The sequence below is a fragment of the Condylostylus longicornis genome, unplaced genomic scaffold, assembly GCF_029603195.1.
Source record: "Condylostylus longicornis isolate FDR11 unplaced genomic scaffold, ASM2960319v2 ptg000004l, whole genome shotgun sequence".
Lineage (NCBI taxonomy): Eukaryota > Metazoa > Arthropoda > Insecta > Diptera > Dolichopodidae > Condylostylus > Condylostylus longicornis.
In genome coordinates this window covers 3,743,567-3,768,131 of record NW_026577973.1, presented here as the reverse complement: position 1 = coordinate 3,768,131, position 24,565 = coordinate 3,743,567, and the positions used below count along the sequence as shown (strand labels likewise).

At 23.7% G+C, this 24,565-nt stretch overlaps 1 protein-coding gene across 1 annotated transcript in view; it reads left to right on the top strand.

Moving 5' to 3' along the window:
* The window catches only part of LOC129611536 (uncharacterized), a 121,622-nt gene that overhangs the window by 84,527 nt on the left and 12,530 nt on the right, over positions 1–24,565 (top strand). The gene's annotated exons all lie outside the window — the stretch shown is intronic.

Genomic DNA, 24,565 nt, shown 5'->3' with positions numbered 1-24,565 from the left:
AAAACATAGTTGTAATGACTAGTTATTAATATTAGATTATAATTAATCTCTTCAGGTACAGTTTTTTACTTTATAGAAAATATCACATAGTAGTTAAAGATTAAGCCATAATTTCGGAGGATATATGCTTATTACGCCATATTATAACTATTGAAAATTAAATATGAAAATATTGCATATATTACGGCGAAAAATCTATATCTAGTAAAAAAAGTATTTTCTTCACAAAATTCTATTATTTTCATACTTCAAGTTTTATTAGAGTTTCTTTAGAGAACTTTTGTTGTCTTTAAAAAAGAAAAAAAATTTCAAATTTATTTTTCATTTTCCAGTAAACACAATAAAAAAGAAAATTACAAAAGAAAAATTGAAATATCTTTTTTTTTCTGTTTTACGTAATTTATAAAATTCTGCAGAAAACCCTTCTGGTTGGTAAATTTTTTCCAGTTTACCTGACGACCTTACACATTAAACATGAGTATAACAAGTTTCGTATAGTGTATGGGTTTCTATTTAGGGTTTGGGGAAAAACCTTGTTTTTTTTTCCTTGGTTTGAAACTCAATACAATGAAAAAAATGAATTTATGTTAGTAAAAGCATAATTTTAAAGGTGGATTTTCTAATATGTTGATTTGTTAACAAACAAACGAAAAAAAAAATTTTTTTTTTCTTTAAGGTTGTAAAATTAACAAGGCCTAAACTTACAAGAACTACACATGTATTTGTACATCTTCACAAGACGAAAACGTATAAGGATTTTTCTTATTCCAAATTTACTCAAGTTAAATTTGGATTAAAGGAAATAATATAAAAAAAATTAGAAAAGATATAAGAGATATGGTAATGTACTGGAAAGGCTGGAAAAAAAAGACTACTTTAATGTAGGCTGTTTTTTGGCTTGTTTTTCCCATAAAGTTCAAAGATTTTTCTTTTTTAAAGCAAAAACCATTAAATCTGTTTTAGAAAGGTAAAATAAAAATTCTACTTTATAAGAATAATTGAATAAATGCAAGAAAATTTGAGTTTAAAGCTCGAACTTAATTTATTTTTTATTTTAATATTAATGAACTTAAATTTATATAATAATTCTCATTTTTTATACATGTTCTTGTTTAAGTTGATCTCAACAGAGGGCGATAACTCAGATACGACACCACAAATTATAGCAGGTATCGATAAAGTGTTTAATTAACTAGAAGAAGATGATATTTTTTAATTCCTCTCTTCCCGAATCAGGAATTTATCAGTCTTAAAATTTACGACACTGTAAGGTTTACATTAAATTCTATCGAAAAGTAAAATTGTGTTCGTGCAATCGTATTTTCCGTCCTTACAAAAATTTATACCCTTACGTTTCAACTCAATTTGTTAACAATAAATTTATAATAATATGCATTTTATAGTATGAATCTTCTCGAAGATACACTAATATTTCTATAAACACAAATATTTCTCTTTGATTTATTCAAAATTCTATTGCGATAAGGGAGTACCATTTTCACATTTTCATTATTTGAACCTTAAGCTATATAAAACCAAGCTCTGACCTTAAGTTATTAAAGAGAAACGTGTCATTTTACAAATCATGAGTTGGATTGTTTAAATTTTCAGCAATATTTATGAAAAATCTAAGGAACAACCTTAAATCAAATTTTCTGACGGAAAAAAAGTAATAAATTGTAAATTTTCTTACAGAAAAATAATATTATTGTTTTAATAAAATGTACTACTATTTGAAAAGAAACCGATCAAAACAAATTTAAAAGACATCATACTTATTTGTGAAATTGTTATACAGTGAATATTTTTTCATACGAAGGGCAGAATCGACTGTTCGTTCATAAAATAATATTTTGCATAAATGTTAATATTTTATTAAAAACAATTGAACCTTAAAGGCATTTATCATTCATAGAAGGAAATTCAATTTACAATTTGACAGAAGAACAAACGAATTGAAAAGAGAGAGAGATATACACATTTATTTCTTGTATATTTATTCCACCTATATTATTATTATAATAATATTATGATTATAACAACATAACGTATAACCAAAATATTTTGTAATATATAATAAATTTATAATAATTGTTATACATACATATTTTTTACAATCAATTTATGTATAATACTTGTGCATACATATATGTACATAAAATTTTCATTATTTATTTTATAAAATACCGATTTAATTTAAAATATCGAAAGCCTTATGTTTGTATTTTGTTATACATATATAACAAATAAGTATACACGAATGAATTGCAATAAGTGTATTAAATTGAAATAGTATAGATAGATACATTTATGTAAGTAATGTATTAAGAAAGGGAAAAATAACGTTCAAAACATGATTGTAATAACTAAATTTAAAAATATGTATGTATGTATGTGCATGCTGTTAATATAAGTTTATTGTTGATTTACTATTATGTACACCATATTAAATGAATAAATTTTTATGTAGACAAGAAAATTATTAAAGACTCCATTGAAAATGAATCAATTAAATTTAAAATTTTAAAATTTATCATATTTTTAATTATTAAAGAAAGTATCTACACAGATTAAATAATTTTGAATGTCCTATATTAGAAAACCTGAACACACTTATGAAGATTGAGAAATTTCTGTGAATTTCTACGAAAGATATTAAAATTTAAAATAAACAAATTTTAATTACATTTTAAACAAATCAAATTAATCAAATAAAACTTCAAAATCAATTAATAATTGTAAATGTATAAGTAAAATAATAACATTGATAGATTAATTTCTAATCATTGTCAGTAAGTAAAATTGTCTCGAACCATTCATTTAACAAATTAACAAGAGAAAAGTAGTATTTTACTCCAAAAATAAATGCTTCATCACATTCTCAAAAAATTAATAGGTACTGCACATTTTAATTTCAATTATTTTGTTTTATTATCATGAGATATTTTTTATGAAAATAATCACAACATGAAAATTATTGATACTAAATATCCGAGCATAAAATTTATTATAAAGTAAACATGATATATGATCCGAAAAAATTACACTATGATTAACTAAAATTAAAAATTGATTTATTATTAAAATAAATCCTGTTCCGTATTTATTACATTTTTCATTTTAAAATAAAAGTTTATAATAGTTATTTATTATTGGTCGACATAAATAGAACACATTAAATTTCACTCGAAATCTATGCTATTTGATTTTAAAGTCAATTCTCATTATCTATACGTATTTGAACAAGTAATTGATTTAAACTGAATTTTCTTATAGAGAAAATTTGAAATTCTTGGTCTTAATTTCATTACCACTTATAAAATTCATTTATATGACTTTAAAGCATTCCAACATAAAAGAATGAACCTTCATTAATTTTTTTTTGTAACCTTAAAAAGTTTTATTTGGTATTCAGCATTTTTAATATTTTTTATTATAGCCATAATTATAGCCTAATGCAATGTCCATTAATTGGATTGAAATGAAAATCTTCATATATTATTTAAATTTATATTTTCCTGCAAATCATACTAAAAAATATTCCGCATGATACCTTGAAAACATATTTTCTTTTAAATATTGAACAAAAGATTTATATATATTTCTTTATGATATACGTTATACATACGTACAAAATCTTAGAAAATATTAATATTCTTCGAATTCAATCCTTAAGATTGGTAATTGATTGCTAACACTTTTCTGTTTTAACGGATACGTATACTCAATAATATTTATGTTTCTGAAAATTGTAAACATATTATTCTTCATTTTATCCTTTCCAAATGAACCTTATAAGATATTATGCAAATAAAATTACTTTTGGCATTTGATTTTTAGTTCATAACAGCAGAAACCGTATTTTTTTTTGTTATTTATTTTCTTCAACTATAAAAGCAATTCTCCTTTTCAAATAATTTATTTAATATCAATCAATTATGACTGTTTTAAATTTGTCGATATGTTTTCAACTTCATACTTCATTTCACACCCTCTTGTCAATGATTTCAAATGGGGGAGAAAGAATTTATAGAAATAAGAATGGGAAATTAATGTAAAGGGGACAACAAGTCAAACTGTAAGAAAAGGGAGATTATTCTCCCCTCGGTCCACCATTTTTAAATATTTCACTAATTAGCTTGAATATTCATAGTTTGAGATTTTTTGTTTTGCTTATTGTGACACTAAAATAATCATCATAATGGTCTAAATGAGGAATATATACAAATATACAAAAAAACAACTTTTGGATGCGAATTTTTTTGGATGCGAAATATCCTTTTCAGCCAATTTCTAACCAAATTGGAAAGGAATTGACTGCTTAATCTAACTTTTTCAGTCTCTTCATTTGTGACAACGCAGCATCTTTTACTACGAAATAGAATGGAAGCATTCCAAAAACAAAGTGACCGTTGAGATTAATCCATAATTGCAGACACAGATAGATAAAGAAGTCTAAAATTTTGACAACTTGTAGACCATAAAAAATGATTTTTTTTGGCGGATAAAACTTTTTATTTATTCTGCTGTCCTGAATCCTTCATAATTTCATTCGAATCATAATTTACATTAATTTGTGAGTGTTTCCAAATTTATATCAAAGAAAAAGCTAATGGTGAATATCTTTCCGTCAAAAAATATAATAATTTCTCTCAACACACCTAATTAACCGTATAGAGCTCAATTATTACGTTAACACCTCTCTTCTAATTTTTATATTATAATTTTTGTATACTAACTCTTGTTCAATTGAAATTTGCTACTTTAAAAACCACGGTTTTACACAAACTTATTTTAATATACTTTGCAGGCAAAATAAATTTTCTATGTCAACTTAATTTATACTGTTCTGAAATTGCGTTCTCTTTTTATAAAACCTCTTTCATCAAATGATTTAATATTATAATTTCTAAATTGAATTAAATTATGGTATTAGACTTTTTCAACGAATTAAGGCAGATAAAAAAAAATTAAAATATGTATGTATGTAAACCAAATAAATAAAATAAAATAAGCAGAATATTTTCGATTCGTCGAATCTATTGTTAAAATATTAAATTAGACTGTATGTACATAAACTTGCATGTACTCTCTCTACTCATCTCTTGCATGTACTTGTATGTACACTCTAAGTCTCAATATTTTGTTATAATTTTTAATGTATTTAGAGAAACCAAATATAATTTACCATTATCCACTCAATATTTGAAAATGAGAGAGCCCTTTTCTTTGAACACACTTTCCTTTTCAGTTTATCTATTTTATTCTGTTCCATTTACTAATCATAATTGTAATACACATTCGTATGTATGTATATGTGTATATTTTCTAATGAGTAAAATTAAATAAGACGAATTTAAACCAGACTTGATTCAACTTCTACTTTTTGAAATGAAGAAGTATATTTTTAAATATAGGTGTTTTATTTAAAATATTCACTTCTCAATTATACTTCTAAATTAATTACTTTAAACGATAAAGAAACCAAACGAAAAAAAAATTTAAGTTAGTGCATACTTACTTAAATATTTTCATACATTAGCAAAATGGAAAATTTGAATATATGCAACATTTCCATTGAATACATGCGACATTTCCAATTCCAGTACAGGTGCAACCAATTCAAATATTTACAAAGTACAAAAAATTATTAATTACTTACAAATTTCCATTCAGTACTCATTTTATATGATTTTTAAAACATTATAAATGAACTGTAAAATTTGAAATATACTTTCTTACAGTAAAATAAAATTCATACATACATATAAAAATTCAAGGACATTTGGAGTATATAAAGTTAATTTAAAAATGCCGTTTTTTTATATTTCAATTTTCTTAAAAATAAAAGAGAAACCTCAACAAAACTTAATTAAATTTCGTCAATGTTCTAAAAATAATCAGAAAAAATAAAATGTTGAACATTAAATTTAGATTTTAAAAAGAATTCAATAATATTTGTCATTTTTCCCTGTATTTACCTCAAACCTTAAAGATATAGAACCTTGGATTGATTAAATTAAAGTGTTTTTTTATATCTATATATTTTCTAATATATAGAGAATATGATAATAGCGATATTACACGGTTTCCAGTTGTTTACTCTTCTCTAAAATTTATTGAATTTTTATTTATATAAGTGTTCATGGTTTCCACGCTCAATTTTTGAACGTATTCAACATATTGAATAATTGCAATAGTTTCCTGGGCTCCGGTTTGATACATCTAACAATAATATAAGTTTTCTCAAATATTTAATAATGATATTCATAAAGTAGAAGACTATTTTTTCCCCAATTGGCATTTACACAATTCATTTAATTAAATTAAATTAAATTATATTAGATATTTAACATTAAAAACATTATAGCATCCAAACATAGAAACTGATTAATGTTAACTGTGAAAACACACAAAAATGTTAAACAAAAGTAATAGAAATTCTTCAAGTGAAATTAAAAAAAAAAATAGAATCAACTTGAATGTAAAATGTAAAATAAGCGAAAAAAAAAATAATTTTTTTTTTAATTACTGTTGTTTACTTTTATAACATTTTTCTTACATCTTTAAATAAAATTTTTCTTGCTGACTAATTTTTTCAAAATAATGAAAAAAAAAAAACCATTTAACTAAAAATTATTCAACCGAAACATTATCAAAAGGAAGAGAGAAAATAAAAGGACCTTGAATGTGTAAAAGGAGAGGCAAATATTTTTTAAATTACGATGAAAATAAGATTCGAGAATACGCCAAATTCTCTAGATAGTATTTAAAATTGAAATTGAAAACAAATTCGACAAAAAAAAGGACAATTTTTTTTCTTTTTATTGTCCTAGAATTCCTTAAATTAATTTTGTCTTGCAAAAAAATTTGAAAATTCTCTTCGGTTTTTTTTTTCTCTTTAGTTTTTTTTTTTTTACAGTTCAATAAAATGAAAGATATTAATTTCCAGGAAATAGAAAAATAAAATTTTTAAAAATTGGCACAACAATAATATTTTAATACTAAAAATCTTCTAACGAAACCTATTTGTTATAGTTTTTAAAATATTTTTGAATGTGTATAGGAGGCGTGAAGGAAATTCAAATGATTCGTAAGAATTTATTAGGTAATTTGAGTTGAATATTAATTTTACTATTTTTTTTTCCTTTTCTATAAAATAACACAAAAATATTTTTACAAATTTAATCAGTCCATGCCTGACTAAATTGCATAAATATAAACTGTTTCATGTTTTCTATACTATTGTATCCAACGAGTAACATTTACTAGAGTTTTACAACCTCCACCCTAAAGTTATTGGTTTTATGGTAATGGTATTGATTGTAACCGTAAAATTAAACTGTTTCAAATTTGTAGAAGTTTTTATATAAGTTTTATGAATACACTGTTGTTGTGATTTTTGAATTGTAAAATTGAATTGCTTTTTTTTTTGATAACGTAAATTTATTAAGTATATAATAAAAAAGCATATTTTCAAATTAAAAATAGAAATAGCTATGTATTGAAATAGTATATTTTGCGACCAAATATTAAAAAAATATTTAAAAGTTTATTTTGAGTATAAGTCTTAAGTATAATTATTACGCATTCCAGTTAGAATCAACTACAAACAAATATTTATTAACCAAAACTCAAATTAAAGTAAATAAAGCCATAATATGACGACAATTCTTTTAAATTTATTAGAAATGCACATCCAATAAATCTTATATTTTTTATATAACAAAAATGATTTATTTGAAAAAAAAGTTTCATTTTGTCAAAAAAATCTAATTATGCATATCTAATACAATTGAGTAATTTTGTATGAATCTTTTATAAAATCACATACAAAACATATTTTAATTATTTGTAGGTTTTCCTAATATCTCAATTACAATAATTAAGTAGAATTAAAAATGTTGTCTAGTATCACAATTAAAATTCTAATATGTCAATGTCTGAAACACTAAAAAAAATATTTTTGTTTTGCTTTTTTCCTCCAATATTCAAAAATGTCACTAATGTCATACAAAAATCTTAAAAAATTATGACACATAAGAAAATCTCAACTTTATATTACCATATATACAAAAAAAAATGTATATATTATTCCTCGTTTACAAAATCTTATCCAAAATTAATCCCACAAGAAGTAAAATATCCGAAAAAAAAAATGAAAATTTAACTCTATATCTTTTTAAAGGGAATTATCATATAAATTGTGTATGACAAATATGACAATAAAATTGACACTTATATCTATCTTTTTCTCACATTATTTACAACAATAAGGCAAACAGTTACACATATACGATTCGCACAAGTCATTAAATGAAAATTTTCATTCATCTCAAAAACTATCACAAAAACAAAAAATTTGAGACTTTTCATAATAAAATCTGAAAGTTAAATAAAAACAAAAAAAAAAAATCTAATAATTTTCATTCAAATTATAATTCTTTGTTTGATTTTATGTACAATTTTTATGTATACATACATAACACAAGTGTAATTACCCTAAAAGGATTCATTTTGTGTCCTTTAATATCATATTACTTTTTTGTTTTGTTTTTTTCTTCTCTTTATTTTGCTTTATTTCAATGCTCTTTATGTATCTTTTTCATTCTCTTTTTTCGTTTTTGTGGTTAACCAAAAATCATACATTTAACAATTTATTTTTCATGTCCTTTACTTAAAATATCGTCCTTTTTTCTTTACGCTCCTATTGGTATCTATATATAGAAATATGAAACCTATCCCAATATATAAAAATGCTCTCAAACATACGTGTATACACATTAAAATTAGAGAGGAAAAAATAAAATCATTATATACCGACTTGGTTTCTTTATTTTTTATATTTTTGTGGAAGTAAGAGTGGTACTCCATATTTGTTATAACGCACATGGGTAGTTGATGTATCAAAATGGCAAATATTTTTTTCAGATTTAATTTCTTTTTACTGTACAAAATTTTCATTTAGAGAAATAATGTTGGTATTTAATGCTCCATACATTAATCTTACATAATATTTTTACACAACAAATAATATTGTATTATACATACATAATAATATACAGTTACGTATATTTACCTTAAATATGCACGAAAACAAATGGAGTAACTAAAAATAATAACAGTAAAATAATGTTAATTTTTGTTTACCATTATAACTTTTTTTTTACTTTATTGTTATGGTTTCAGATTTTTGAATACTAGAATGTATTCTATAATTTTAAAGATGCAATATAAGTGGCAGTATAATCTTCCTTTACGTACAAATTTATCACTTATACGAGTATATATTGAAATTTTAATTTAACAAGAAAAATTTCTCTGTGCACATATTATGTAATTATTACTAAAATACTTAAATAATATAAGATATTAACAAAAAGGGCATTATAGATATCCTTGGAAAGTAAAACACAGCAACAGTATTTTTAATATAAAAAAATTTCTAAAATGAGAATTATTCCGTTATTTTAAATGCTGTTATTCATTTTTATTGTTATTTTACTTTTTAAAAATTTCATATGTAATTTTTATTTTTCTTTTTTTTTTTTTAAACAATCCCCAAGCAGTTCAGAATATTATGTTTATTGACGACTAACTACAATACAATATACAAGACTAAAAATAATATGTATATATATTGTAAGATAACATTTACATTGGTCACTATAAGCAAAAATGGTTTAAGTAAAATTTGATCATTTTTACTTCTTTAAGTTTGAAATCTATATTTGAATATGAATTTTCAATAAATACACACAAATCTAAATTTAAGAAGAAAGTATTAATTTTAATTTGAATTATTCATAGATTTATTTTACTTTCGTCGATTAATTGCAGTAATAACATAACTTAGCTCCTTGGATTAAGGTGGACAAGAATATCTTTTAGAAATTCAAAATGAGTTACAGAATTTGTCATTGTTAACTGGAGCATTTAACTCAAATATGATAGGTCGGATATTTTTTTGAAATTTTCGGAATAATTTACATATTACAAGAATTTTTATTAAAAATTTTAAAAATTTAAAAAAAAAAAACGAATAAGTAAGCCTTGAACATAATTTACTCGAAACACGTTAATTTTGACCTGACGAATTTTGATTTAAAAGATTTGTTAAATATATAGAGTGACCTATAACGTGATAGAATACCTCGGGGGCTAACCAAGTAGGAACTTCTCCTAATAAGAAAAATTTTTTAAATAAAACTATTCAACCTCTCTATTCCCAAGATACTATACTACATTACAGGTTCACTCTGTACATTATGCATTTCATATCTAGAGACATTGTATTTACTTTTTTTCAGGTGAAAAAGTCATTAAAATTCTTTTTATTTTTTTATTTTGGAATTTTGCAAATTATACGCAAAATATACTCTTATACATTTTAATGAAATAAAAATACTCACATATATTAAACCCACATTGATATATTATGATATATAATATATGATCATATGAGAACCCATATACCTATGTACTTTTTGTGTATTACAATATCCAGAATCATCTGTACTTACTTACCATCAAGCAAAGGTATGTAAAATTTGTATGAAACAAAAATTTTTTAACAAAAATTTTCCTATATTTTTCTTTCAAATAAATGACACATAAAAATATTTTCATTATTGAGATTTTTCTAACTAGTACACACATATGCGTAATTTATGTATATACATAAATTCAAATATATGTGTGTTATATATAAATTACATATATATTCAAATACTTATACATTAACGTCATTATAATACAAACATTAATACAAAAAACAAGAAAACAAAAATAAGAAAAATAAACTTTAGAAACAAAAGGATCTTGTGAAATTTTCAAAAATTTTCTATCATATCAATTCTATTAAATAGAAAAACTCTTTATATACTTTAGGGAAAAATACTAAATTTTTATAGGAACAAGTCTTTTGTAAACACATGCTTACATATAATGATAAAATTACATAAATATATGCACATATCTCTAAATATTATATGGTTTCTATATATTTTCAAAAATAGACGTGTCAAATAAGAAAGGACGATTGAGATAAATATCCTTGAGGATAGAAAGATAATAAAAACTAAAAAAAAATATTATTTTTCATCTAATTCTTCTTAAAACAAAAAATATTTTCTATATTTGAATAAACCATTTTTATTGTCACTTATGAAATTATACGATATAACACATATTATACATATACATACATATTATGTACGTATATATACGGAAAGAATCACATTCATATATATTACGTTCAATAAAATATAAGAGTTTTGGAAAAGAAACACTAACTTTTCATATTAGGATAAAATGAGAAGTATGGTGGAGGAAATAAAAGCCAAATTAAAATGAAGTATTTTAGTTGTTTCACGAATTTATACTTTATGAGAACGAATTATTTTGCTCATATAGGTACGCATAAATATACGCACATTATATGAGCCTATATAAGATATCGTGGAGTACGTGTGTATCACATTTAATCTATACGAGCTTATTATAATTACAGATTACATTTAAAATCGATACTTTAGTAAGATTTTATATTAATCAGAGATGATGATTCATACTTATTGTTAAACTAATAAATCTAAGTACATTATATATACAAGTAGAATATTTATAAAAATTCCCAAAGGTATATAAATAAATACATAACTGAAAATTTTAATAGAAGTTTCATGGAGCAAACCAAAATCTGAATTATAAACTTAAATTTGAAGAATTCAAATATTGTGATAACTCTGTTTTGCGATTGTTCGCAAATATTGCTGCATCAAGAACATTTTAATTTGTTTTCCCTTTAATTGTCAAATTTTGGAATTGTATTAATGGTTTTTCTTATAATATTTAGTCAAGTTTTAATGACTGCAATAATTATCTAAATAAAAACAATTTTTCTATATAAAATACCTACAAAATTCTGCATTATTCTACAAAATTATGCAATTTGAAATATGACACTAAATTTTAGATCAGAAAATTTAATATGTCATGCAATAAAATTTATTCAACATAATATCAGAGGTTTATTTATTAATAACTAGGTTAATTTATAAACATTACGTACGTAAGTGTTCAAAATAGTAAACTTGAATAATAGTAATCATTATCCTGCCCACAATATAAAAGAGAAAAATTAAATGAAACGTCACTGAATTGAACTCTGGTTACTTATAGGAATGTTAATTTTTTCCTCTTAAAATTGTCTATTTAATTGTTATTATACACATAAACTAATATATTGTATAGAAATAGCATTGGCACATATATGAACCTTACAGCTATGATTAAAAAATTCCTCATTTGTTTTTGCTTTTCTTTTCTCTCTTTTTAAGTGTGATTTGAGGTTATACCAAGTATTCAAAATATGTACTTGTTTAATACAATGTTTCTAAATCAAAGCGAACGAATATACAAGTATAGAAGTATGCGTATTTGATATTAATATGTTAAAACTTATTATATAACATGCATATAGTATGATATACGTTTGTGTAAATCGGAAGGAAACAATATTAAAACAGTTTTGTAAAAATGATAGTAATTAAGGAAGTGATTTTCTTTGTTTAACATTTTCTAAATTTTATCAATTTTTGTTTTTCTTATTTTCCTTATTTTTTCTTTTTCATGAAAATTTATGCTATTTACTTGTAATGAAGCGTGACTAAGATTAAAGGCAACACATTTTTTGTGCTTTATAAAAGGAATACTTACATGCATAATTATGTATGTATGTGATACAAGTATATAACATAAGTTCTCCAAGTAGTTATATACATATGTATATACAGGGTGATTCAGAAAGTTATACATCGAAAATGGGTAAAATTTTTGTTCCGGACTGGGTACCAAATCTCAAAGATTTCCGAGTTCCAGGGATTTTAACGAATTTTTACGAAATTTTTACTTATCCAAGTTTTTTTTATTACAACTTTCGTGCTGAAAAAGAGAAAAAAACAAACAAACAGTTTCTGAAAGACCTAGTAGAGGGCTTAAAATAAACATGTTACTTGATTCTGTGTTTTATATACATTCGGAATACTAAGTATTCGAAGTTTAAGGAAAATCAAATTTTTCCCTTGTGTTATTTTTTCAGTTTTTTCTAACTAGGTAATTTCGTAAGAAATTTTTCATTTGAAATTTTTTTATAGAATTTTTCCCAGCTATTTAAATTTTCATTGTTACAGAAGATGTAGCACAAAAATCACGAATATAATGAGTTACAAATTCAAATAAAATTAAACCAGATGTTGATAAAACTAAAATTAAATTCAATATACATATATTCCTTTATTAAAAAATTTGGTAAAATACGAATTCCTTATCCAAAAATTTTACAAATTTCTCAAAACGAAAACCAAATTCTTCTATGAAATTCACGTAATTCGACAAATATACATACATACATATATGTTTTTCTTCTTTCAAATCTATTTCTGTACCATCGCATATTTTAAATCGATAGCTTTATTGGAACACCTCTTTAGTTGCATCAACCGTATGCCTACTTAGTATTTGTAGGAATATGATTAAAATTTATTAATTTTATTAAATTATTTATTAATTATTATTTATCTTCATAATGTAAATACCGCAAAGTTCATTTTGTCCAAGAATTTAAATTTTCTTATTAAAAAAAAATTTTTTTCCATTAAAATAAATGTCAAAATTTATATGGCATGTCTTAAAAATTTGCTCCAGCTGGATAATTTTAATAAGTTCAGATGCTAAATGGTGTCTAGATTTCGGTAATATTTTTTTCAAATTTTTAAATTGCACCCAATCTGAGAAAAATGCGTTTAAAAATTTCAAACCATATAGGTACCATTTCTTATAAAATCTGGCAAAAATAAAAAACCTATCAATTTTCTTTACCAAGAAAAGTTTCGAAAAAATTTTTTTTGATTACTAGATTTGTTTTTGTTTTTCGTAATACAAAATTGTAATTTTTCTTTTCAAAAATTTCAAATTTTTTAAAATCAATTTTTGTTTTTCAAATTAAAAGTTTGTATAAAATTTCGATTCAATTTTATTATTATTTGTTACATTTCAATAAACACGTTAAAATTCAGATTTTTTATCAAAATAACGGCTCTTAAAAATGTCAACTGTTTTTTCAAGTGACTCTTGTAATTAAAAATTAATTATGGTTGATACATACAATATTTAAAATCAATAAAAATCAAAAATAGTAGAAAATAGGGCCTTTTAAAATTTTGACATAGAAACGGTTTTCGGCAAAATGCAGCTGGGCAAAATTCTATGTAAAAAAAAATTTCAAGCTTTCAAAAAGCTATCCAGCTAGAAAATACTGAAAAAATCAAGGGAAAAATTTGATTTTCCCTAAAGTTCGAATGCTTGGTTTTCCGAAGGTACATAAAATACAGAATCAAGCAGCATTTCTATTTTAAGTCCCTTACTAGGCCTCTCTGAAATTTTAGAAGTTCCTATCTTTTTCAGAATGAAAGTTATAATCCAAAAAACTTGGATAACTGAAAATTTCGTGAAAATTCGTTGAAATTCTTGGAATCCGGAAACCCTTGAGATTTCGCATCCAGTCCGGAACAAAAGTTTTACCCATTTTCGATTTTATAACCAACGGTATATGTTATTGTATAACTTTCTGAATCACCCTGTACATACATATATTTATAAGATTTATATAGTTTGTAATATTTGTTTGTAAGTGTTTATTTATTAGCATTATTTATAATAAAATCAAGCCAAACGTATTTATCATAGATTATTTTTTATAGTTATAGTTTTAATTGCAGGAAAACATAAAAGCCGCAAGTAGTTTTACTCTAAAGGAAAATTATAAATACACTTTTAAACTGATTATACATAGCATACAATATGAATAATCGTCATAAACCGAGCAATCAGAAATTTTTATCTACATATTAATAATATACATAATGTATGAACGTATATTTAAATTTTACATGTTACGTGGTAAAACTATAGAATATTTACATTATTATAATTAACAACTATATGTACATAGATTGTATTTAGAAATGCGTATATTTAACATAAAAAATAACAACAATATTATCAGTTGAAATTATGTAATATGAAAAGTTTAGACTATACAGTTAAAAAATTTTGTTGAGCAACAAATGAAAATTGTTTCTTTTGCTTTTAGCTTTTTCCTAGGTAAACAATAGGTAGGTTATGTGATGGCAACAAATTTTGCATATCGAGTTTTCGGTGGGAACGTACTTCTCCATAGTAGGGAAGTGTAAATAAACTATTTTTAGCAACCTGTCGGTCTGTCGGTCTGTCGGTCTGTCGGTCTGTCGGTCTGTCGGTCTGTCGGTCTGTCGGTCTGTGTGTGCACGCGTGTATCTCAAGTTCGGCTGAACCGATTTTGATGAAATTTTATATGTAAGTTTGTTTCCACCATGGCACGGATCGATCAACTTTTGGTATATATCAGGCCTCGGGAACTGCACTTTTTAGCGGGCCGATTTTACATTTCTCACCCTTTTGAAGAAAGTATTCAACCGATTTACTTGAAATTTCATATATAAGCTTTGCTCGATCATACGCAAAAATTCCTAACTTTTGGAAGAAATCAGGCATCAGCAACTGGGCGTTTACTACGGGCCAAATATACATTTTTGTGTATATAAAGAGAAATAATCAACCGATTTCATTGAAATTTAATACATGAATTCCTCGTATTAAAACAATGAACATGTAAATTTTTTGGAAAGATCAGGCATCGGCAACTAGACGTTTACTACGGGCCAAACATACACTTTTGTGTATATAAAGAGAAATAATCAACCGATTTCATTGAAATTTATTATATGAATTCCTCATATTAAAGCAATGAACATATAACTTTTTTGGAAAGATCAGGGCTCGAGAACTGATTTGCGGGCCGATTTTACATTTTTCACCATATCCACAGAACAAATTTATGGAATTTCTTGAAATTTGATATTTGAGTTCTGGTTGTTACCGAAACTAACTGGCGAGCATTTCAGGGAATTCGGGTAGCACAAAGCAAAACTCTACTAAGAGCCAAATTTACATTTTTCTAAGTATGTTAACTATAAGCTTACTAATGTCCTAAAAATTGGAACGAAGTATTTAACAGACATTTTTATAATATTCTGTAACACTTTCATTTAACTAGACAATACACAATGCGGTCGGTTTTGTGCTGACCACATCAGATTTTTTTATTTATAATCAAAATTAAAAATGTTATATAAGTTTCTTTTAAAAACAATTCAAATTAAGTATAGAATGTTTTTATTATTTTACATTTTGCATTTTACTTTCCCATACACACATTATTTGTACATATGGCTTAACTTCAAGTGGTTTTCATACAAATAACTGTTTTAATTCGAGAAATAAAACAAAAACTTAAGCCATTAAGTGACAAAACTTATTTCTAGAAAAAAACAATAAATAATAAAAAATATAATTTTATAATTAACCGAAATTATATGATAAACTTTTCTTTTTAAATAATTATTACATTTTTCTTCAACACAACCACATCCAACCACAATATACTGTATCCAGATAAAACATAGAGATTCATCACTTGAAATAATTATTATAAAATTTAATTATATGAAACAAAACATGCAACAATAGTTTTTAATGAGTCATGTTTTACGGTAATTATTGGCATTTTTAACTGGAGTTTAAATGAAATGTTTTTTAAATTTAATATTAAAAAATTTAAAGTTAATTAAAGTATTTAAAATTTAAAAGAATTTAATTATTTAGAGTTTTCGAAATTTAAATCTAAAATTGAGGATGATTACAAAGATGATTTGTAAATAATTTAACTAATTTAGAAACCGTATAACTCAGTGGGATATTTAATAAAAACTTGCAACGAAAAATGAACTTGTAAAGAGTTATATGACTAATTTTATAGAACTACACAGTAAATAGGAATTTACGATTACATTTTATAAAAATAATCAGTTACGAATATCTTTACTTGAAAAATCTGAATTTAAACCAGTTAACTTCGTTGTTAAAATCAAGTTACTTATCTATTTTTAGCGTTTTTTTTATTCCTATCGCTATTCCTAATATTTTACTATTCCCCTCTCCTTCTATTATTTTTTTTCCTTCCTTGTAGCTCTACTCCTCCTCTTTTCATTTTTTTCTTATTTTTTCTTCCTATTTTCAATTTTTTTTTGTTAATTTTTACATTATAGCCCCACAAAGTATGCAAGACAATTTTTCTATGGCTGTACAGAATGGGTACAAAAAAATATTTAAAATCTTGCTTCTTAATCATAATTAAAAGCAATATACTTTATCACATATATTAAGTACTTGTAAAATTGCCGATTTGAAGTAGTGGAACGTAATTATTGTAGCTGTACATTATTATTATGTATATGTAAACGAAATACAAATATATTTTTAACCAGAAATTTCAGTATACTAAAATACTGAAATGAAAAGATTTTGGATTTTGAAAATTATTTCAGAATTTTTAAATAACATACTTTAAAAATTGAAAAACTCATTAATTACTTCGAATAATTTCACGTAAAATGGAATTTTTGCACAAATTGTGAGACACTATTTTCTAAGTACATCTTTACCTATTGAAAGCAATTTAGCTATTCATGTGTGAAAATACTTTTGAATAATGGATTTTACATAATTTCACTAAATATAATAAAATAATAAATTTTTTCTCAATTTTATCAACAACAGTATTTAATATTATGCACATTTAATTAAGTTATTTGCAGAGACCCCGAGGAAGTGAAAAGAGAACTATTTTTCGAAAGTCATTTGCCTTGAATTAAAATTTTTTTTTATAAAGAATAACGTGCTGGTATTCATTTCACTTTTTCTGGTTTCATACTTAACTGTTTTTGAACAAATTGTAATGCGATAAGAGATTTTTATATAATTGGATGATTTCTTTTTTCCAAACTTTTTTCAAAATTCATGATAACCACTTCAATAAAATTAATTTTTTTTTAAAATGAAATTCATTAAAATGTTATGAATGTTTTGTGGAGTACCTTGTTATTAAAATTTTTATTTGTTGTATTTATGTATTAAATGTTTTTAATACCTTGTTATTAAAATTTGCAATGCTATTGAACTTAGGAAGATATTTAATTGAAATTTCTTTCAATTATTTATAAATTTCAAAACAGATTTAAAGATTATACCTTAGAGAACCGAGAAAGATCATCTGTGAATTTAAAAGAAATAATTTTGAAAATATCTCATAACAATAGGCAAGACAAAGAAGAGATAATAGTGCCAATTTTGTGGAGCTTGTAAGAGCTTGTACAATCAAAGCCAAATTTTCTCGAAATAGTGGCCCTATGATTAAGCTGATTTTTACAGAACTTGATTACTATATTAATTATAGTCTCCAATATCAAAGAAAATTTTTTTTCCAGTTGCACGAGAGCTGTTGAAACAAGATATGCAATCACAAGCAAATTTCATTGAAATAACTAAATAGACTCAGAATTCTAAGCTTATCACAAACATATTGTACCTATTGATATATTTATAATATGCACGTAAATATATTCTAAGAATAACACTGAGTTAAATTTAATTGTTATGTAAATTTATTTTAACAATAACAGTAAAAACAAAACTGAAACTAAATATTCTATAACGACAAAATATATTTTACGGTCTATCACTTTATTTGGCACTTAATATATTGAAAAGTTTTTTTAAAAATATGCATATATAAACGTACATAAATTGTATGTGCAATAAAATAAAAAAAAATAAATATGAATACGCCTAACTGACAAGAATAAAAAAAAACTAGATCTACATACATAAAAAAAAAAAAACTCGAAAAAAAAAAATTAAAAAAAATATATCCTTTGATGCCAGGAAACTTTCATATCACCAGAAAAAAAAGTGATAAATTTTTCACCAAAAAAAGTGGCCAAATATTTTATGGTTTACCACACTTTATCCCCTAATATGTACACATACACATATAATATTATGCATCACATCGTAAAAATATAAACATGTTCATGTATTATGGATGCGCTTACAAATATGCAATTATTATATATGTATATAAAAAAAAAACTTATGGTTTTTTATAAATTTTATTGTTTAGTTGTGTAATTTTATCTTTTAAAAGAAGATATACAAATACACATACCTCCTTGCTTATACTTATAGAAATTCTATAAATGTAAGAGAAATTTAACATTTCCGGTGCATTTGGCATTCAAAAGACCGTATACATTATATTGAACATTTAGTCTGAAAATTCATAGGGTTATTCTTCAATTTTGAGCAAAATATATGTATAATATTTTCATAAAATATTTTAATAATCACAAAATGAATTCATATGTTATTCATTATCTTATGTAAGTGTATGTATACAAAATCTACCATATACGAATACAAGACTTTGGAGTGCACTCAACGTTTATTTCAAAAATGCCAGAAACCTACGATAACAAAATAAATTAACATTGTTCCTTAAAATTCATAATATAAATAGACTGAATTGACTGAAGATCAATTCAGGTATCAATTAGTTGAATAGATTCTGAATCAATTATTTGACAAGTGAACATTTGATTTATTTAGATACTAAATCTTTAAATTCAGTAATAACAAAAAAAAAAGATTTTATTTTTATTCGTAGAAAATATTTGTATTAGTTAAATTAAAAAAAAATTTTAAAAAATTGCTGTGGATTATAAAATTTATTAAGATGCATTATTGAAATCGTTTTCGTTGGGGTATCAGTTGAATAAAATTACCTCTGAAAATTTTAAAAATTTTCTTCTCTAATGGCACTAAAGCTAATTTCCGAGAAAAGTTATTCTATAAATGAAACAGTGTACACAAACTAGTTTCTAATTTTTAATTTGAAATTTTTCAAAAAACGGAGTTAAACGGAATATACACTGGACCGCTCACAAGCATATAAATATGCTCTCAATATATGATTGAGACTGAAATAAAGTTTTTTGTGTTTTTGTTTTTTTTGCTAAATCTAAAATTCAGAACATATTGATGCAAAAAAAAATAAAAAAAAAACTATGAAAAAACATTAAATGAAAAAAAATGATCAATTGTAGAGAATGAGAGAAAGATGAGGGAATAAAAGAAGTGGAACTAAAAATGTCTGCCAAAAAGTTAAACTATCTAGTAATAAAAATCAAAACTACATCCACTTATAACTTGAGTAGAAAGAATTTTTTTTTTTTATTTTATACTCAACTTATTTTTACACTTCAAACAAAAAAATAAATATTTTAAGGTTTCGACCATTTTGGGTTTTTCTTTTTAATTTATTTTTTTTTGTTTTTTTTTTTTTTTATAAAAAATATACTTTAGTTAAAATGTAATTTTATGTAAAAGTTTTCATTTAAAGTGCCAAATACTAAATTTTTAATATTATATTTTGTGTATAGGTTTTTAAAATCAAATATATTTGGCATGATACATGCATACATCAGGTACGTGTTTTAATAATTTAAAAAAGTATTCTATTTAGTAGAGTATAGAAAGATAAAAGGACTCATTCAAAACGATTTTTAATTCAATATTTCTTTAAAATTGTACGATGTACATAATTTAATACAAAATTTTTTTGTATTGTAAAAACTGTATTATCACACAATTTGTATTTTATAAGATTTTTAAGAATTAAACTACGAAAATTAACAACATAATGTAATAATTGTTTTGAGTATCAATTAGACTTGTTATTTTTAATTTGAATCTCAAATGACAGAACTGGTATTTTCGCTAATAGAAATGGTAATTTAATATATGTGACATAAAGGTGTTGTGATTGTGCAAAACAATTTTTTCCCAACTAAATCTTTTTAATTTTTTTTTTTCGTTATTTTTTCAGCAGCTTTCCCGTCCGTCCAACTGTGCATGTGTTCACAAAAGATAACCTACTCAACCGTCAATGCTAAAATATATGTAATAATTTTATACATTTTGGCATTGTAAGCAAAGTAAGACAAATACTTCACTTGTACAAAGCAAAAATGCTGCTCTATAAACTTTTGGCTTAAACCGAATTTGTTTCGATATTTTCAATTTTTGTTAAAATTAACATTTGCTGTCTTTTTATTAATATCCAATATAAAGGTTCTCAAAACAATACGTTAAATAGTGTGCGTTTCACTGTAATGTCACTTATATTATATTTAATATTATGTATATATTTTTTAAAATTATTTGCTTTCAACGTAAAAGATATTTTCGATATGATTTGCTTATCCCTAGAAATATGCAATATTAATAAAGATAATAAATTTTATTCAATTTGATTATATTTCCAATTTCTCTTATATTTTAGTTAAACCTGTTAAATTTGTTGAACATTTTGCACATTGTTAAACAGTTTTTACTTGTAGAAAATAGATTTTATGTTCTTAAATAAAGTTTGTATAACAGCTAAATATTTTTTGACAATTACGATTTCTATGTTTTATTTAATTAATAAGTGTGAGGATACCAAAGAAATTATTGTTTACTCTTTTTGACGAAATTATAAAACATCCCAAACTTTGATGCCTTTCGACTTTATCTTTCCATTTTTATAAAAAAAATAAAATTGAATAAAGTAAAATTAACATATAATTATTTTATTATAAAAGTTATAAAACTTTCTAAAATGTTATTATAAGTATAGGCGCGTATTTGCTATATAGACAACATTTTACATATAACTAAAATAAAAAAAAGAAAGCATCCTTTAATATTTAAAAAGCATAGAAAAAAAATTTTGCCTTTCTTTTATTTAACAACATCACATTATCCTTTTTTAATTATCCTTATACCTTTATATTAATTAAAAATTATTTGAAATAAAAAACACAAAGAGAAAACTTTAATAGGCAGGTAATTAATTGTAATTTTATCTAAGTACAATAATCATCCTATAGATGAGGAAATTAAATATAAAAGATACACCAAATTTATTTATGAATATTTCTCCTCCATTTTTTTTCGATATTTTTTTTATTCTTATATTTTTAATTTTTTAAAAAACTCATTTAATTTTCAATTTTCAACTATGAAAGGAACAGAAAAATTCGTCATTTAAATTAATAAAATTTTATAAGGCAAGAAATACATGCATTTAGGTATACAATATTATATAGACATAAATAATATTCCCATCAGCATCGGATCCTTACACCATATCCTTATTAATTATTAAAATATTCTCTCATATAGGAGCATACACTCATTCATACAAATATCATTAAAACAAATAAATTGTCTTTCTTTTTTTATACAAACAAATTATTTCACAAATGATGTGACACTTTGTAACTCTTATTACTCCCATTAAAAAAAAAAAGAAATTAATAACTAATTGACATCATTTTACATAAAAACACATACAATATGCGAACATTCAAGAGTACAGGTGCAAAAGATTTATAATAAAATGTCTATAAAAATGTTCGCACCACATGAACTACAAGATTTGTTTTTAATATGATTATACATAAAACGTATATCCACTTATTATTATATAGACGACCTAAGCACGCTATAATATAAAGCTCAAATATGCCGTAAAATTAAATTATAAAATGATTACGAAGAATATAATAATATTAAAATAACCATACTATTTGTTAAAAATATGTGTATTGTGTGAAAAAGTAACAAGTTCCATAGCAATTAATGATTTTCTTAAATCGTAATTCAGTAGGGAAATTAAAAATTTTTAATGAAACTTAAAAATTGAAAGCCATACTTTGTCAGAAAAATTAAATAGTCGGTTTAACCGTTTTTATACCCTTCACTTCCTTGAAGGGTATATTAACTTTGGTACGGAATTGTAAGCACTTGTACCACTCATGAGCGGTATGAATATGAATATATATAACTTAAAATTGGTTCGGACATCGGGTTCAAGTAGGTGCCATACAATTCAAAGAAATTATTTTAAATATTTCAAAAACTAATAATACTCGTACTTATGTATGTTCTATAAATTTTAATAGAATGGCTACACTGGTTCGAGTAGCTGCCACACAACTCTAAAAATTAATTCTATATATTATTCGGAAAATTTCTGTTAGCTGTTTTCTCTTTCCTAACGAAATTATATTTAAATGTTCTTTTAATAACAAATTAGTTATAATCTTAACAGCTTGTTCTTATTGCATTCCTCAAAAAATAAAGAATTGAAAGAAGGCATAAGATATATGAAGACATTTATTTATACAATGTGCAACTTATACAAAGTACGTACCTCGCATAATTCATTTCTGTTATAGTAATATTTTTTCATTACTTATATTAATATTTTTTTAAGAGAAATTTTAATTAAACTTCACAAGCTTACCTATTATTCATCATCTGTATTGTAACATTGTTATATACATAAAACTTCTATATACAAAAATATTAAATGCATTATAATTGTATCACAAAAGTACAAATACGAGTATGATGAGTACATTTCAAACTTCAACTGCAAATATTTTGTGAAGAGTTTTTGCCAGAAAAAAAAAAATTATTAATTAATTGGATAAAATGCATTTTGAAAGCATTCCTTAATTCAACAAAATCTCATAATCCATACTGAAAAAATAAAAGTTTCATTTGTATTAATGTTGCGGATTTTTTATAACGTGACGCTGACTAGCTATACTTTACAAATTGTATATGTTATGCTTTGTCATGTACATAATATACTTGTCATAATTATTCCCATTCCATATAATATTATGTGTTTTATTGAATTAAAAATGTCTGCAATATTATTACCATAATAATTGCTGAAGCAAACGATTTTTCAATTGTAATATTAGAATTATCAAAGTAAAAATATAATTAACTTGTGCATTAAAATTTGGAAAACCAATTTGAAGTAATTATAAAATATACATAAGTGGAGTTTTTAATAATTTTTAATTAGAAACTAATTTGTTGAGTCACATTTATATGCCTACAATGTTAATTTTAAAAAATTAAATTTTAAACATTCTTCTACAAAGGGTCTCATTGTGTGCAAAAAATCCATTTTGCCTGCTCGTTCTCAATATTTGAATATGCTCTTATTAATTTTAATTTTGCTGCGCGGAAATTAAAAAATTTTGAATCTCTCGCAAAAAATATAAAAATTTTTCACTAAAGCTGTAATAGTTAAGATCTTTACATGAGAAAATCTATTGAAAGTTTGTAGTAAAAAGTCTGACTTAAAAATGAAAAATCCTATACTATAAATTTACAATCATGGTTATTTTATTATTATACCTAAAATTCTAGCACAAATCGAATTCAATAGGTTTTCTTTAAGTTTATCTTTTCAAGGCTACTGTAGTTCCTATAAATACTTTTCCAATAATTTTCAAGTTCTACTAAATTTTTAAAAATTAAATAATTCAATATAAATTTTATAACGTTATAAATATTATATATCTGACCGTTGATGCAGTTGATCGGTTATGGCACCGGTCCTTTAACCCAAAGGTCTTGGATTTAAACCCCCCATTAAGTTCACTATTAAAATTATAACTTGTATTCTCAAATTATAAATTATAACTTATATACATTT